This window comes from Varroa destructor, unplaced genomic scaffold, assembly GCF_002443255.2.
Source record: "Varroa destructor unplaced genomic scaffold, Vdes_3.0 BEIS01000001.1, whole genome shotgun sequence".
In the NCBI taxonomy this organism is placed as follows: Eukaryota; Metazoa; Arthropoda; class Arachnida; order Mesostigmata; family Varroidae; genus Varroa; species Varroa destructor.
Window position 1 is genome coordinate 13,722,057 of NW_019211454.1, and position 18,936 is coordinate 13,740,992.

The 18,936-nt window shown below is 41.5% G+C and overlaps 2 protein-coding genes across 22 annotated transcripts in view; one reads left to right on the forward strand and one right to left on the reverse strand.

Moving 5' to 3' along the window:
- Positions 1–11,695, reverse strand: part of LOC111254208 (uncharacterized) — a 56,748-nt gene extending 45,053 nt beyond the window's left edge. For 2 of the 5 annotated variants that reach the window (XM_086981095.1, XM_086980993.1), the window contains exons 1-2: positions 9,419–10,406; positions 9,164–9,230 (exon numbers count right to left, since the gene is read on the reverse strand). The gene's annotated coding sequence lies outside the window, so the exon portion shown is untranslated. Of the gene's footprint in view, positions 1–9,163; positions 10,407–11,553 lie in introns of those variants that run through there. The other 3 variants (XM_022815431.2, XM_022814938.2, XM_086980906.1) reach the window with 3 other exon arrangements.
- LOC111254627 (uncharacterized) overlaps positions 10,438–18,936 on the forward strand; it is a 29,922-nt gene continuing 21,423 nt past the window's right edge. For 8 of the 17 annotated variants that reach the window (XR_015322364.1, XR_015322285.1, XR_015322228.1 and 5 more), the window contains exon 1: positions 13,556–15,846. The gene's annotated coding sequence lies outside the window, so the exon portion shown is untranslated. Of the gene's footprint in view, positions 11,236–13,555; positions 15,847–16,984; positions 17,140–18,936 lie in introns of those variants that run through there. The other 9 variants (XM_086981872.1, XM_086981792.1, XM_086981644.1 and 6 more) reach the window with 9 other exon arrangements.

The window sequence follows — 18,936 nt, forward strand, 5'->3', positions numbered from 1 at the left end:
TTCAGCCGGAGCGGGCAATGCCCATGTATATTCTTGATTTGTTAATATTTGCCATGGCAGTCCGGGGCCAGATGCTTTTGTGTCGGGTTCTAGACAAATCGCTTTACCAGTATATATATATATATATATATATGTATATACACGCTTTGTCTAAAGAAATAGTAGACTCGTGCTATTTGTTTAAGGGGCTTTTTAGTTTTGCAATGTAAGTCTGTATTACGATCGTTCGTAACGCGGGAACTTCCACGTGGACCAACCAAGATATTACGTAACAGTAGCACTCCCGCTTGCTAAACGAATTGAGTAACTTTTTGGTTGACTTAACAATCCACAGACGCCTGCTTTAGGCTGATCTACTAATTGCTTGTTACCACGTTTTTTAACGCTGAGTTCATAGACCTCAAACCACGCATCATTCCACTACTGGGTAAGCTCGTTGATTGCTTAGTTGACTCTATGCGAAATGCGAGGGCATTGCACGATTACGTATGATTAAGGCCCCGTTGACATTTAGGGCTAGGACCATTGCGAATGCATGCATCGTATCCTATTAGGCACTCGAATAGATGATGCATGATTCAAGCGACGCGGACGATACGGTCGCAGTTCCCGATCCGATACTGTTATTTCAACACGCGTCACTTGACACATCGTTTAGTCGTCTCGGCATAAATCTACCGCTGTAACACTACAGGAAATAAATGTCACGGTCGCGTCAAACACTTGCCCATCTTTATCGGACCTAAATATTAACTTTTGTTATTTCATCATGAAAAAAGTCAAAACACTAGACTAGTACGTATGTGCACATTATGCTATGTATCACCTCAGGAATCGTCGTTTACGTCGTTAAATCTACATCTGTAGATCTGTACATCTGAGACGAGGCATCAAATTAAACAATGACAATTCGGATTGGTCGATTTCTCATTAAAGAAATATGGTATTCCATGTCATAAAGGGTGAAAGTTGAAGTTTTAGATTAAATGTAAATCGTTTGTAGTGAGTAGATAAAAAGCTGCTTTAGGTGAACTCAATGAAGTCAAAGTATACGCCAACGATATTGGGTTCATTAGTATAACATGACTTGAAATCATGCCGTTGTAGCTGATTATAAAGATCCATTTATCATTCATTTGTCGGAATATGAAACGCCCAATACTGAGACATCAGTCGGGGGTTAGGGATTGTCGTTGAAATACAGACGACGCTGTTAGCATTGGTTGGGCTGCGGACAACGACACGAATCGACGACAAGCCATCCTCGAGAGAGCTTCGTATCGTTAATTAAACATTAAAAATGGGATTTGTAATATGTGAATGGGGTGTGTGTGTATGTGTGTGTGTTTATGTGAGTATGTGTTTGCGTGTATGTGTGTGTGAGTGTGTGCATGTGAGTGTGTGTCTGTGTTAATGTGTATGTGAGTGTTTGTGTGTGTGTGTGTTTATGTGAGTGGGCGTCTGTGTGTGTGTGTGTTTATGTGAGTGGGCGTCTGTGTGTGTGTGTGAGTGTGTGCATGTGAGTGTGTGTCTGTGTGAATGTGTATGTGAGTGTTTGTGTGTATGTGTGTGTGTGTTTATGTGAGTGGGCGTCTGTGTGTGTGTGTGTATGTGTGTGTGCGTGAATGTGTGTGTGTGTCTGTGAGTGTGGGTGTGTCTAGTGTGAGTGTATGTATGGGCGTGTGTGTATATGTGTGTGGCCTATGCTAAAACAAACACAGGAGGGAAAAATGCATACTTGTACCGCAGCCTTTTCTAATCGTTTATGTCAATGGAGGGTCGGTTAAATTAAATAACTAACGATGGCGGAATAGATTGCCACACAACGCGCTGCATACATGCATGCATGCACATCGTGCTGATGTGAGAATCATATCGCATTGTTGCATTAAGCGGCCGATATTCGTCGGTGTCTCTGTTTGAAAGTGCGTGTACAGCATTTGAGAACAATCAAAATATCACACGGCCTTTGACACGCTTGGCCATTGTAAACAAACGCGAAAGTCCGAGTCCTTCTGTCGTAGCTACCAGAAAGCTGTTGGCAGCACGAAGCCAAAGAGAACATGTCGACAAGTAAAAAATAAGCGCATTTCACCGAACGCTGACGAATTACGTTTACTCTTGCTTGTAGGCTCATTGTTTATGTCGTAGTGGTCTGCTCTCAGTGTCAACTGCCATACGTAAGAGAATATGTAGCATATTTAGTTTTTATCAGTAGAGATATTCCTTGGTTAGGCGTATCTGATTGCGGAAGTACGTCATTCGGTGGAGCGAAGCTAACGAAGTCTACTTTTTCCAAATTTGGATCAATCAATAATTTTTCTTCGTTCAACGTATGTTATTATTGCAAAAAAATTCGTGCCATTTTGAAGTGATCGGAAAATATAATTATAGTCACAATCTTCTTTATCCACACAGGTTGTATAATTATATCTATTGTCGGCAGCACTAGAAACAGCTATCCTCTAATCTCTGTTGATCAGAAACGTCGCTGCTTAAACAGCCACCGCTCTAAGAAAAAGACGAAAAAGCCCAATAAAAATCATCGTTCGGCCTGGTGATGCCGGCAGCATGGATAGCGAACATATATATGAATATAAATATACTCGATGCATATATCAGCAGCGTGATCCTCGTTAAATTGTGCGATTATATTCCAGCAAACTGGTTTTTTCATTGTAGTTTTTTTTTTCCAGCTAGCTAATATAGCAACTAAATCGATAAAGGGCTCTTAAAAAGAGTAGATTTATGCTCCTCGCCTGATCCTAGCTTTAACTCTCATTCATAAAAAATGAATTCTGTGATCTAAATCTAAAAATGTTACACGATCCAACAAAAGACTTTACATCTACAGCTAACTAAAATATATATATATATATATATATATAGAGCTATACGGAGTCGCACCGAGCAATCTTCAGATATTGACAACGTGAAATCAAGCTCGAATCCGCTCCGACATAAACCGGTTTAATCAACAGTATCACCTCTGATATTATACATCAAAAGTCATCATTGGCTTTATTGTTCGATCTGAATTCGTTGACTGGTTTGCTTCGATAGATCGCAGTTGTCTCTTTGATAACCTACAGAAAAGGGTAAACAACTGCGGTGTTAATATCGTCGTCGGATCACGTTCCATTGGCAGACCTTAAGCCCCAGAAGCACGCAGAGGCGACAGATACGCGGTGTATATGACACATATTTGACTCAAGCCGTTAGTACTCCGATATCAGTAATAACAGAGAATCGTATAGCGTACTTTGCGGAGAGGAGTACGCCTTTTATTAGCTATGTGCCCCTGAGGCGCTACTAATCTCGACGGAGAATCATTACCTCATTATCCTAGTTGAAGTCATCTTCTACTTACCCAATATACCATACAGTTAATCGACTTTACTGACTGGTTTGTATTTTGTCTGAGTTGATAGGTCGTTCGCTGATACTCCTTGCTCTGTTACGACTTACCGAATAGGCTAGTAATCACCTAAAGCAACGACATAAATTAAACTAAAACCAATGAATTTTCTACACGATTTATAATAAACTCTTCTAATACAATAGTATCCTTCTGCTTCAGGGATACGAACGCGACATTCGTTGGCAGGCGTTGCTCACTTCGCCATCGACAACCCCATAAATTCCCACCAGCAGAAGTCCCAGCCCCGTAATTATCTCGAGACAATAGTCGCGTTTTTTGATAGACGTGTAGCGGTGCCACAGACCCCTGCTAGTACGCCAACTGCCTCCTGCCATTTTTGCTTTTCAGTTTTTTATTCTCTGCTGATATTGTCCCGTAGCGAGGAGCAATTGTACTGGCCACGGTCCCTTCGTTATACGTTTATTGGGGTGCCACCTTGTATCTCTAATACCACATCCACCATTGTTACAATAAGGCATTTATTACTTTTCCTATGTCTTAGTAGGCTCCGGCCGGAGCTAATTGCCTCTCGCAGTGTTCGTATCCGTAAAAACGTGAAATAAGCCAGTGCCTTGATAGCGAAAGTTTCCAGGTAAATACAGTATTGCGAGTTCATTGACTGCAGCTTTAATTACCTAACTGGGTAAAAGTAGAAAGCCTCTATCTGTTGATCTAGTGTCATCGTGCTGGTTTGATAAAGCTATATATATATATATATATATATACACACACACACACACCTTAAAGTTGACGACGATAAAAGCTTGTTTAATAGGTCAGAAAAAAAGGCTTGTACGTTAAGGATTAAAAGGACTGTAGAAGTTGATTATTCGCAGTGTTGTTTTCAAATTATTATGGAAACGAACATTCTGAGAGGTTCAGTATATAGACGTCAAGAGCTTTTAGCCTTCGGACGAAATACAATACAGTCATAGACTCTTAGAAAAGGCATCAATTTGCTGTTGAATACGATGCGAAATAGTGCAAGAACGTTTTCTTCTGGGCCTGCTTTCGATAGAAAAGTTGATAACGCCTTGGTGCCTTCAGTTGAGATTATATGAGAATGACCAATTGAAAAGAACAACCAATATAGAAAGGAAACACAGAAGATCTGTTTGTATAGCGTTGAATGCAATCAACGTCTCTAATGATATGAACAGTATCTAAATGTGATTTTCGCAATAAACATTACACAGGATTGAATTGCCTCCTGTTACTTAGTAAACAGATGCTTTCTTGTTCACTCCACATTGTCGAGACGCGTCACATGTTGATGACGAAGATGACAGAGAAAAACAAAAACAAGAGACCCTTTTCGGTTGAAAAAAGAGTGTATATATATATATATATATATATATATAAGGTCGATTTATGAGCTTTTATATTTGCATTCTATGCAAGAGTCCTGGTTAGAAGTAAAACTCTATTGACAAGGAACAAATGTGTTAATGCTGATAATTTTTTTCTTACAGAATAGATTGATTGATCATTTAGATAAGTCAGTTACACCGACAGAATGCCCAAAATTATTTTAATTTAAATCAGTTCTTCTCAATCTGCAATTAAGCGCTGGAAAATTCCGTTCGGATCAGCTACGGTTCTGGTTATTACGACAAATTTAAATGATTACTTAAGCACACAAGCTCTATAATTTTGTTATCGTAACTATAGATAATAGTAACAAATAAAGGCCCGTCTGGTGATTCAGCTGTAACTATGTAACAAAGTATTGATAGGCATATCACGGGTTCAGGGTAACATTACATGACAGCCTCCTCGCTCTATCACGCTTCATTTATAATAAGAAGTCAGCTGTTCAGTTGTCTTATTAGCGGAATGGGGCCCTACCTAAAACTATCGTATACGACCTGATGTGGGCCGTGAGTTCTGGTGACGTCAAATCTACAGTATTACGACATGCGCGAAAATCATCGCCTTCATGAGACAACAGTCACTGTAATTAACTTATCAGACATGTCCATAATTTGTACATCTGGCGGAAATAAAGAAAGGTCTATTGCACAGATGTTCCGCGCACATCCGTGTGAGTTTGACGCATCGCATTTCTTGTGTCGCAAGTAAAGGAACGATAGAGACGCGCTAGCTTCTATGGCGTACTTATTTTAAAAGGTCCTCATTTAAGCACGCAAATACTGTAGAACATGTTGATGGCAGAATTTGATTCAGGGACGTATGGCCTTTTTCAGATACTGGCCTTAATGGCCGCGCTAAACCAAGGTTTCGCCATTCTGTTTGCGGCGCTAATTAATAATGAAATTAAACACTCTTTTACGAAAATCGGCTCTGGTGAAATAGACCAAGATGGGAGTCGCCCTTGAGGTCGAAGTTAGCACTTGACGGCAAACAAAAAAGAAAATGCCCGTAGTTAAGAGCTGTACACACTCCTGTATCTGCTGCTAACTGAAACCGGTTCGACGCGGCTAACCAGCAGCTTCGATGCAGTATGATGACGTTTATATTTCCCACAGTTCCCATGGTAAATGGTTCTGTTGGCCAAACCAACTCAGCACAACACGAATAGCACGTTTTCCATATTGATGATTGTCATTATCAGCAGTAATATGTAAGTACACTACAATAGCATCAAGTATATTATAAAGCTAGTGCTAAAGCACTTAACGGACAATATCAGGTACTTCGTCCCGCTATAAGTGCTTGATTTTACCCTATACTCATCCGAAAATAAGGACAAGATGGCTAATGGTACATGCATTGCGTCAGGTCATACATTTGGGCGCTTTTTTGGGGGCTTACAGATCGGTGTTTTTTGTCGGTCACACAAACTACTTCCTCAATCGAGTTTTCTAATCTGCATACTGTAACGGGATTGGCACCTTCCGTATAATTAGAGAAAAATCTCAATTATTCTGTCACCTCCTGCTTCGGCCGCTCATGCGTGCTCTGCTGAACGTAGATCTATGTAAGTATACGTTTTCTTCGTAAAATACCGTTGTGCACAATCGGTCCAAACGGAAGCTAACGCTGTGAAGACAGCAGCAGCGTATATGCTCATAAAATATTCAACTTTTCCATCAATCAAATGGTTTATAGTACGCCAATTCATTTCTTGGTATTATTATGCCTTAGAATCACTATACTATCGAACGTAAAATGGCTCGGAAGTTGTACAGGCTCCATGTTTCTCGACGGAAAGCTCTGGTCACGCATCACTCTAACGAGACGTCACGTTTACGCTGGATTTCTATAGATAAAGTTAGGTTAATAATGCGCAAAAACACTGTTTCTTTACAATAACTTTTTTTTGATGTCATACCTGTCGTAATTTTGCTAGATTCACCCAACTACTGCCTTCAACAGATTTAATCTTGAAGCGAGACACGGTGACAATTTCAGTTTAAGGGAGAAATAACTTTAAGGGATGTTCTATACAGGAATTTCACAGTTATAGGGTAACAAAGTCCAACTGGGTTTTTCCATTTCCAAACAAACCGGCGCTTATCAACCGAGCGCTGTTGTTCTACTTTACTAAATCTTGATGAGCAGTACATAACTCGGCATATCGCTAGTATATGATAATTAAGGCGCAAACATACAATATATAGCATTAAGTTAAAATACAAACTATAGAAAGACAGCTAACCTCACCAAAGATAGTTTGGCGCAATCTTGTTTCCCTATTAAGCCTCCTATGCTCAATTGGATGTTCTGGATCAGAGAACCCAGATAGCATCCCCTACTTGGAATTCAATATTGGTGCACTGCGATTGCAGGTATCCGCGGCTAATCGATAAATGATTATAGCTTTGTGCATCGGATCCATCCGTTTATTTTTATTTGAATGGATTTAAATTGACAGGGGCAAAATACTTTCCATTTCCGCTCGATTCATCCGGCTTCCTCGAAAACATTCGGTCAGATTTTGATGAGTTCCTTTGTTGCACGCTTAGAGAACGTAGCGCTGAGTTCCAGAAACGCGATCCGGGAATTTAACAAATCCGAGAAACTTCCTCGTTGATTTGTGCTTAATCAGTGCCCCGAAAAATAAAAAATCCCAAAAAAAAACCAATAGAACAATGGCTGTGTTTAGGATTAACTCGAGTGTTAGATTGGGCTTACGCAAACGCCCAATTTAAAATATACAATAGTACAAATTTTAGCGAAAAATCAAATCTACATATGAAGCAAAGACAATTTAGAAACTAACTAAAAATAAACATGCTATAATATTTTTGCTACAATTATTAACTGTAATTGGTTAAAGTTGAATTTTAAATACTTGATTTTAGGACCTGGGTCAGCTAGAAGGTGAAATGTTTAAGCACTTCCAGAATAGAACCAATACTGCCGATCCGTCTCTATGAAACTATTAAAAACAGCTCGAAATCAGGCTGCCTGATAATTCGACTGCAATATAAGATGCTATATGAATTGTGGACAACTCAAGTCCCCACCGATATGAGCGAAAAGTGACAAGGCCTTATTTGCAATGCCCGTCTCCTAACTGGCCTTGTTTCCAGCCAACTTGATACGCTGTAAGCGTTTCAACTGGAAGAAACATCTATTGTTACAAGCGTAGCCACAAATTCAGCTACACTTTGAATGATTCTCGACTATCACGGCTTCACGTTCATCGTATTGATCACCACGTCTAACTCTGGACAACCAAAATAGTGAAGCTCGATTAGGTACCGACAACAGCACATTGTGGTTCATTTAGTGTACAAATTGGCAGCGTGCACATCGTATTAAATATCTCTTGTAAACAGTTATGAAGGTAAGGCTCTATTTAACTAGCGAGTTACACCTTTGTCAAGGAAAACACCGTATTGTTCCATCTACTCTGTTGCCGTTGCCTTGTGAGAACGTTATCTTAAGCCATCTCGAGAAAAGGACCAATGGGCACACCTTAATCGTAAAAAAATCGCCGATCATTCAACTAGCTTTGAACACACCCATGGTCTACGTATTACAGTTATAAAGCGTTCAGCAATAAACCCCTTGTAAACAAGCGTCAATTGAATGAGGTCCAGCTAGCTTGCAATAAAGTTCAGGATCATTTATACAGCAAATAGGAAAAACTGACTGAGCATTGGCAGAAACTCGAGGCGAAGAAGGTCTACGAACACCTGTTTGATCTGTAATGATGAGTGATAGCAGTAAATTATCGCAGCATTTTTAACAGAAGTCTCTCCGTATCCATTCGCTGAAATGGCTAGGATGTTTATCTTCCTATGGAACAAACTATAATTATTAAATTCACCTTGCTAGCATCTGACTCTGGATAAATGAAATCAGGAGGAGACCACATTTCGACCCGCAAAGCTCTCTTGCTTATGCCGGTTTAATTGAATCTTTTTTTTTTCATCAGTTAGGCCCGCCACGAAATTACCAGATGAGAATTAATCATGAGAATTAAATTTAAAAACAATTGAGGCCTACCTAGTTATTTTCTATTAAGCAAAACTCAGATGAGAGGCATCATCCGCTGTCTGGAAGTGTCGTCGAAAAATTCGAATCAACTTTTCCAATAAAACTAATCTTTATATAAGATCGAAGTTAATCTTGGGATATTGCCGTTTTCTCTATTGTTTAAACCCTCACTCAGGCTGAGCCTCTAATATATAACTTACGGCTGTAGATGGCTAGAGACGCTAACGGCGACCGCACTGCTCACAGGTATAGTCAAAATTTCCGTAAAATTCAAAAGGAATTCGTCTGGTGCTTCAAATAAGAGCTTAAGGGTACTTTGCATAGACATACCTGATACACTTAGGGGTTCGATGGCGGTTGAACGGCTCGTTCATGGGCACTGTGCATTAAAATAACACTGAAACAGATTTACCAGCCGAATGTTTACAAGGATCACTCAATATTATGGAAAACACTTTCCTACGCATAGGGATAAAGTTCAATATAGATAGGGTCGATGTATCCGTGTGCGGAAAGCACGCAATGTTTTTATTCCAAGTCGACGACTAAGTGCACCACTTTTACAAAATGCATACTGAACCTTACCGTCGTACGAACAGCGTCATTATTGTCGTAAATCTAAAATACGGTTAATCATGCTGGAAGGAAGCGTCAGTCGACTTCATGACTTCATTCAGTCACCCATTCCAGTACTAGGGAGGAGCGAGGACGGTGACTGTCAGACGACGACGACGACATTGATAGACTTCATGTCGTAAGCATTTAAAATGTACGTTATGTGCCATGTATGCTAGTAAATTTGCCCCTAAGGAGGGTCACCTGGCAGGTTATTCGGTCGACGAATGGTATCTGTGACACGCTCTAACCTTTTAGGTTTCACTTGACGCACAATTCAGAGACGATAGTGCATATATCCACAATATAAACGAAGAAGTGAACATATTACTGTTCCCGCACGTATACCATGACATAAGTGGGGAGAGCACTTCCATGAGAAAAAATCTAATCAGTATAGTAAATCGAGATCAGTAGAGTTTTAAGGCTGAAAGCTGTTTGCACTGCAACTTGAAGGGACTACCTGACGAAGAAGTTTTACAAACAAATTAACTCGCGCTAAGATTAAGTTTGTTAGTCAAACAATGACTTCCTTTCTATAGGTGCATCTTTCATTCATAACCTAACCTAGTATATGCTCATCTGACCCATGTCGTTCGCTACTTTTCTTGTTAGCTTCACCGAAAGCCACTATTCATCGAAAACCCTGACTAGATAGGTTCTGGCGGTTGTCCAGTGTTTCCTTCCCTGTTACCACTGGCCTCGTGAATCCGGTACGAAACTTCGCCTAAGACGTAAGACTGTCACCATCTCTAGCTATCGCTATCTCTAATTGGTACAATTAACAACTATATTACTTAACAATCTTGGTGGCCTGCTAGTCCTAATTCTCTCCCCTTTATCGTATAGCGTCTTCTTCACTGTTAAGCATTCACCTACTCAACTGCTGCTGTTCCTCCTCTATTTTTTACGGAACCTTATCGTCTGCTCCATGCACTACACGCGCTAGGTACAACGTTGACGATTACAAGCAGTTGTTTGCCGGCAGTCAGTGTCGTGTCCGTTGCCTCTGCTACGACCGTCGGGGCGTATCGTTTACTGCGAAAGTCTCTTGTCGCCCACTGCCAGTGTCATTGCATTGATTTGCTACCATCCAGCTCCTCCGCCGCAACTGATTGAGGCGGACTCACTCAGCCAGCCTCTCTCGGTAGCGCCACTGGCGTCAAAGTAGCTGTACGAGTGACTTCGTTCCACTATAGTGGTCTGTGCAGCCAGCAGAGACGATGACCGTGAATCGTCACCTCACGCCACAGCTATCCTCCAGCTAACGGCTAACCATCAGCGCCACTACTGCGTTCACAGCTGCTCCGTTGCTCGCCGATGTTGTCGTGGTCGCCAACGATTTCGTTGTCCCTTTAGCTCTCCCCTATTCCTGTCTTTCTGCTTATCAAAGCCTACGCTGAACCCGGCCGAGGCACAATGATCCGTTCCGGCCAACAAAATACTAAGTAACTCTTTGTCGGAGTGTTAACAACTCGCCTTCGTCACCCATGTATCAGCCGCTGTGCTTAGTGCCGATTGGAGCGCTCTCTCGTACAGTCTTCACCTGCGGACGACGTTACGACGACTACTTTCTGTTTCTACGGCAACTGGTAATGGACGCTACGCCGATAGTGCTGGCTAACTGTAGCACCGGTTACATGAACGGCCAAGACATAAACAATGCGGTGTGTGAGCTGCAGTAGTGTTCGGCATTTGCCATTGGGCACTGGGCTGCACGCATTGGGAGTAGAGAATCGCCAACTGAACAAGCTATGGGAGTTCTATCAATTTGACAGAACAGAATTGTTAGTCTCTGACGGACTCGTTGAGAGCTATTATCTGTTGATAATATATCCCAGCGCTCTGCATAATACTGGATACGTGTTCACGATCGTAATGAGTAGCTAGTAACTGTGTTGGATATTGTAACCTAGAACATTCTTTTACAGGAACGTATGATAGGTAATCTTTGACTTTTTTTTTTAACAGTATTTTACTTCTACAAACACCACTGCTGCTTGTGCGGATCATAGATAACTAACTTATTCAAGAAGAATGGTTCAAGACCAGCGAAGAGCTAAACCAACGTTAAAACACGGTTACGACATGTTATCTCGACTTACCGAACTCCTATGGATAGCCCCGTGCGGTTAACCCCAAACGGCGATCGAGAATGTACTAAAACGCGGATGACTATGTAAAATTCCTATTGATCCAACCACTGAATCACTTTACGGTAGGCGTGAAGCGTGAACATTTGAAGTATCGACGATCGCAGGCACATAGTGTACAAGCTGACCACGTAAGATTTACGTTAAACTTTCTCGCCTAAAACAGACTTCTCATAATCTCTAACAAAACAAACACTCGAACCCATGTACTGCGTCGCTGCCTCTACCGTTATGTACGAGTCTCTGCGTTTTATTCCCCTTTCTCGTGCGTGATTCTCACTTGAAGCATATCGGCGAACTTTATGTAGGCCTTTTGTATCCTACATAGAAGTCATGGTAGCGTTTGCTTAGAACTTGTATAGGCGTAAATCACTCTTAGTGTATTTTGCTCGCGATTAACATTTCCGATAGTTGACTGTGGTCGTTTACGATTCCTATCGTTAGGTGGCAGTAATATATGAGAAAGCACAAAGCCGGCCTACGTGGGATCGCGCATCGTCCGCAAAGTACAAAACATACATTGAAATGTACTTATGTATATATTTACGTCGGAAAGTAGCAACGATACTAATAACAACAGTTGAAAAAACAAAAAACACAGGGGCCGTGTGTCTGTCTAGGCGTGCGCATACGAGACCCCATTGAATTCACTCGAACTTGCTTTTTGATCATCCGATTCCTGAGGCTGATGGAAGCTGTAAGTTTTGCATCCTCACTCGATTGAACCGTTCATAGACTCATATATGTTGTTTCTAGATCGTACGGAGGTGATTCGGACTGTGTGTAGCCCAAAATATTTTCCGAACGAGAGCTCAGACGATCAGTATCTGAGAACCGCACAATACTAATTAAAATTAGTTTATTAGTCACCATGAAACCCATGACAACTACGCTAGATATTATCGACGTGTTGCTTAGGCATAGGATGCATAACGCGCACTTCCAAGACACTTTCGCTAATCAATCGTTGTATGAATATCTTCTACTTAGTGCAAGGTGGACTCAGCCCAGACCCGAACGTGTCTATGATGTATGTTACTATTCTTTTATCTATGTATAAAAAAGGGTTCCTCAAGCAATGAGTTACCAGGTCGGGGTCGGCCGAGTGTCGCGGTTTATCATCGAAAAATGGATACCCTACATGTACATTATTGAATAGGAGTCAGCTTCCGAACTATCACATAACAGACAGAAGCGGACGGAAGTCGGCTATCCTCAGACGAAACGTATCAAAGATGGATACGCCAGCCAGCGCTAGATGTCGCTGATGCCTCTGATAATACTGTTACTTTTTACGAGCAACGATTCTACGACGGTTAGCGTACATGACAACCACAGCGGGCTCTTAGCGCTTGCACTCTTCCTCAGGGAGCACTCACGAGCGCCAACATCACACAGGGACGCGCATATCAACACCGAAGGCGCACATCGTTGCATCCAGTCGATGAAAGATGGGATAGGCACCGCTCCAGGCCGCACATACCCGTATCGACAGCATCTCAATCAATGCGACACAGTACGATCGCTTAGCCCGTGATTCAGCCGGTGGCCCTTTATTGGTGGCTCGCCAGCATCGGTAGCAATACCTTTTAGCTGACTATCGCGTCTCGTTCCGTTCAACGTCATCTTTCGCCTTACTTATGCTGTCACCGCTGCCATGCGTGCGCACACTCTACAACAGAGCACAGTGCGTCATATACGCATCTTGTTGTGCACCTCTTTGTGACCAATCTGCCGACGGCGGCGACAACAGTGACGGCGTCGCTGCCATCTTCTCCAGCACAAGTACGTCAATACTTCTTCCAGGAACGTTCCATACAACTGCCGAGCGTTTTACGAATAGGACACGCTTCTGTCCTCTTTTTTTGGTGTTCTGCCGCCGTCTGATCACCGACAGAAGTGACGGCGCGCAGGCCATTCAAAGACGCCATCTGGTGGCATGGTTCGACGCACGTGACTCAACGATTCGGCTGACAGCGCTCCTGCGTTAACATTACGTATTGTCGTAGGCAGTGCTCAATAATGTCGTTATTGGAGGTTCTGGTCGATCGGCGCTTTGTGGTGGTCGCCGCCGCCGCCGCCGTTACTGTCTGTGTTTTTTGACTAAATATTGTCAAGCAATAGAATATAAAACTGATAACCGACCTCACACTTCTGCAGATCGCCACGAGGTACCTTGCCCGCAGCCGCAGTAACAGAGATCTCTCTGCGAATGCTACGGTGATGGTCGAAACACTATCAGGTCAGTTGTACCAGTCGGTATGAGCGTAACCGCTGTTATTGTTGTATTGTGATTACTGATTGCCCTAGATCAATTTTTGCCTGGGCACAGTCTGATGGCCTAAGTGTTTTTTGGGACATTCTTGTAGCTATTGTGCTGCCATATTTTGATGCTCTTTTCAACGAATTGTGTCTACAAGGATCCTGTGCATTTCCCGGTACATAGACAATGTATCGTTTCATTCTGTGCGTTAGGGGTTGCACAGCATAGGGGTTCACTTTTATGTTGTTGCATACCCCCCATGTTTTTCAGACTGTGTTTTGCAAACAAACCGTTGCAATAAATTTTTAAAAAGCCAAAATTACGTAAAGTTATATCAATAACCGGTGATAAAAAAGGGACATGTTGTCAATAAAAGACAAAATATTTAGTAACTAAAGTCTGGTACATCTCAAATAAACCAAAGCATTTGCAATATTTAGATAATAGCGGCTTGACATATAAACATGTGTGTACTGTCGATGAGAGGAAAAACAACAAATGTAGTTAGACCTATTGAATCAACGTCGACATGAGCTGAAATGTTGGGGCTTGTAATCAACAAGCATCTATTGGTTGTCACCCTATCTCGTCGTAGACGAGAGTTATCATTAACGTCAAACAGCGGACGCTACTACATACATTGCGTAGGAGACGAGGGAATGCGACATGGAATAGGCTCTAGCACGAACTAAGGTCGACTGACTGTGTTTGCTACGTCAACAATAGGCAGTAGGACTCCCGCAATTCGACACATCACGGGTCTTATTCATCGTTGGCTTACTCCTGGTACCGAAACCGATACACGTTCATAGCGTATATTGAATTCAATCTCTGCTGTAACTCCCAGAATGCTGTTGCGATCGGCATGACACGAAGGCACACCTACTTCCCTCAAGCACCCCGATGGCTGTCCAGTTCACCGAAGTGGTCACCTAAAAGGCCATTGTAGTACGGGAAAACCGAACTCTCCCGAGATCTGGGCATAAACACATAGACACTTTAGTTTCGTGCTGTGCGCCGACTGTCAGCGGCTGTACCCGTACGTATGCATTAAACGGTGAAGTCATTGATTTGTCTTAAAGTGAAGGCATATCTTTTATATCCGATCGACAAGTCGCTGGATCAGAAGAAGTTCGTGTTATTTCAGATACAGCTAACCAATCCTCATTTGCAAATTACGAACGAGACGTCCTTAGCGGTACGATTAAGGGCTGAGATGCGGACTTAATTCACAACCAGCCTAATCAGCATTCGTCCTTACGCATAAGGACATACTTAGGCTTTGTTTTGAGTGCTATGTTTACGAGCAGCTCTTTAAGTACATGCGTATAGAGAGTAAGGGAGAATAAATGTTCATTGAGAAAGATTAGTTCCTATTATTATTGTAGCATAGAGATCGAGAAAAATGATTGCCCCTACTGTTTTTCGAATGATTTTTCCTCACCTCTCTCTCCCTAAGTATTTTTCCTCACAACTGCGACAGTAAAGTAATAGCTAAAGCGGCGTTTTCGCTAACGGCTGCTATGCCTAGCATGCCAAATAGACAAATCCGATCCCTGTTTAACTAACAAGCCAAGAACACATGCATTGTTTCTCAAGCCAGTCTAGTATATCCTAAATGTTCCACAGTGTAATAATTCCTACTTTACTAGAGTAAAAACGATGTTCAGCCATTGTCGAAGTCAGTGATAAATGCACGAATTCATCAGCTAGAGAAAATCTATCGATGCCGCAATTATACGAAAGTAAATAGTGAGAATGGGACCCTCACCAGCTTAGGATTGAAACTAATATGTGTTTTGCTTTTATAGCGATAGAAAGGGCGGCAGTGTGAAGCAGCTACGTGGATGGCCCGATGTCGTCAGAAAACGTCGTGCGCTACACGATTTTTTCCACAGATTGCACCGTAATGCACTAAGTGGCAAGAAGCACGCTAGAAAAAATGCCGATGATGTATCAGTGATAACCAAACCGGTACGAAGGTACGTGTCGTCTTTTCTCTGCATTTTTGGGGACGGGGCGATGCTGAAAGAGCAAGCTTGAAGATCTCAGTCTGTACACTGGATATTTAATAGTCACAGCTTTGATAGCGTGGATACGCGGCGTAGGCAAAAGGAAGCTTAATAATTTCATCCTTATATAAAGTATGCAGGAGTATGACGTTAACTCTGAAGTGGCAATTCGAGAGCATTTTATTAGTTCGGAATTTTTTGCACATTTATTTGGTGACCTCTTCTTGTGGTTGTAAAGCGAGAGGAATGGAAATTCTACGAAACTTAATGAAGATGGTACGGCTCGAAACAAAAAACGCGCTTCTGTTTCTGATACAACAAGTAGGAAAGACCCGTTAGGCTAATACGTTTTACATAGGTAGTCTGTTTGTGTCGTAGCATAGATAGTATGCCGAGAGCCCCACTATTTAAAATGGGGTTTCGATTATTGCAACGTTAGCAAATACGGCAAGAACTTTGCACAGAAGCGTACTGTTACGTTTAATCCACGTAAATGTTATTACATTCAACTCCCGTACCTTATTAACAGGACGGTATTCCCCTACCGTAGCCTCGTCAAGTGGCCTTTAGTAAAAAAACAATCCAGTGTCGATTTCAAGTCACAGGTTAGCACCAAGCAACAGATTAACGAATGCACGTATGAGTTGAAATGGTAGGTCCATTATCAATATTGTCATAAAACCATCTAGAGGTCAACCTTTTGAAAAGACGTAATTTCCTCTATAACAGATTAAAGTTTCGTTTAACATTTCGTGCGGAAAGAAAAGCCAACGAAAAAAAAAAACGTATACGTTCAACTGAATTTAAAGCGGATTATTCACTATAATATATGTGTTTCCGCTATAAGTGCGTCAGAAAAAATGCTTATGCAGAAAATTGTTTGATTTGAGCAATCAAATATTTGATTGAGCATTGATTGATGATAGGAGACAAATTTAGGATAAGGGGCAAGGGGCAGTTGAGCATTTTCTCGCTCTTTCTATAGTTATAGCTATTTGGATTGACAAATGAGTATTAGGACAAAAAGGACCCTAAGAATGATTTTACAAGCGATGAAATTGTATCAATTAAGACAATTTCTTATCTGTAAAACTAAACCAATAAAAAGTCTCGCTTCGGCCGCCGTCAATTCGTATCGATTGGTGAATCTCTCTCACTCACAATGGTTCATTCGAGTAGGATACAAGGTAAACATGGAATGGAACCAGCTTCATGATCGACACTTAAATTTTATCTTACAGCTACGACCATAAACATTAAAAGGTAAGCGCGCGGGCAAATCTAGCGGTCAGTGCTGCCCTCAATATTATTATTTTTTTGTAAATTTCTAACGTAATAATAATTATGCTAATAACGTAAGCAGAAGGCCAGTCAGTGAGCCATTGCCATGTGCTGTGGAATATGGACCGTAAAATAGTATCTTTAGGATATATAGGAGAAGCGCAAGATTGAATATTTTTGTTAGAGTTAATAATAACATATGTTGTTTAAAATATCAGCCTAACACTAATTGATATATGCTTGTTCCTAAATATTTCTGATCGAAGTGGTGTTTCTGTTCCCAGTCACTGGCGGCAGGGAACTGTATTAACGTAATTTATTTTCTTAGCGTAATTAATTACGTTAACTACTTTGTTTGACGTTTGCCTGTTGAAGTGGTCGACCTCCGAAAAGTTCGGAAAATCAAGTCAGATGAACTTACTGAAATTAATCCAATTGTTACTGACAGGCTAATATGGTTTACATATATGTTTACGCTGCATATGAAAAGAAATAAGGCCCCAATTTGGAGCTTGCAAAATATGAATGTTTTCCAGCTTACGAACAATATAGGTGGCAACGCGATAGCTATTGACTGCTATATGAGGTCTAGTTGGATCTTTACCCTGTACTGGGCTGCATTTATTCAAGAAAAGTTTTTGGGCTCCTATTTGCAATCGATTTAGCCAGCTAAGGCAATTTTCTAACTAACAAAAGTGGACCACAAACGTATCATGCGGTCCGGGTGTGGCAAATGCAGTCGTTCTCATATTGAACATACGATTTCTCATTACTGCGTTGATTAGCTACGAACTCTTAGATCAAAGTAAGAACCGTATTGATCAGTGTTCCTTCCGTGAAATCAAAGCACGAAGATTACTTTTGCTTATTGTCTTACAATTGTTCACTAAGCCTTTCCCATCAGATACGGGTGAACATGAGGAAACTATATAACCAACAAGGAACGAAAACGGGCGGATTTTATTATGACTGAACTTTAAAATGTCAAGAGTTTTGTTCCAGGATCGCGAAAGCACAGAGTTCTGTTCGTTACTACACCATAGAGTAGTCGGTGCAGCAGGAGATTGACGGAAAAGATGAATTATTCAAAAACAACTGTCGAAGGTTAGGAATCCTTTGTCGTCCTTTGATTCTCCGTAACGAATGCTAGTGATGTTGCGAGGCGGAGAGGCTCCCGTTAGCTCCCGTAAGGTTATTACAGAATGCAGAGTTATTTACTAGGGCAACGACAACGAACTAAGTTCGTGCAATAAATCTCCGATGATAATGGGTTAAAAACATGCAGCAGATTTTTTTTGGATGGAGATGTGTCGTCTGACCACCTCACGATACTGTTCAAGCACTGCAAATCATCTAGAACCCAGTAATGCCATGCATCAGCTATCTGAGAAACGGCAGCACTGAATGGAAGCCTTGAAACACTTCCAGCAACGCCATGCACGCTCACGATGACAGATTTAGCCTAAATGCTTGAAAAATAGGGATTGTTAATACTCGTTTGCCGAACGGGCACTTTTTCACAATCAGACCGAGAAAGTTCTCAAACGAAAATGGCTTTCTCAGTCTCAATTTGTCAGACCCGGTTTGATTGCAAGAGGGTAAATAAGTGATTCCAATCCAGTTTCATTATGCCAAAGCTTCCGGTAAGTGACGCACGTTCAGGAACGTATCACAAGGCACAATTTGTGCTAGTAGTAAATGTTTTAATTAATATTCTAAAATTTAACATAAGGGTCATAATATGGAAGGGCGAAGGGAATAATTTGAATGAAGATGCTT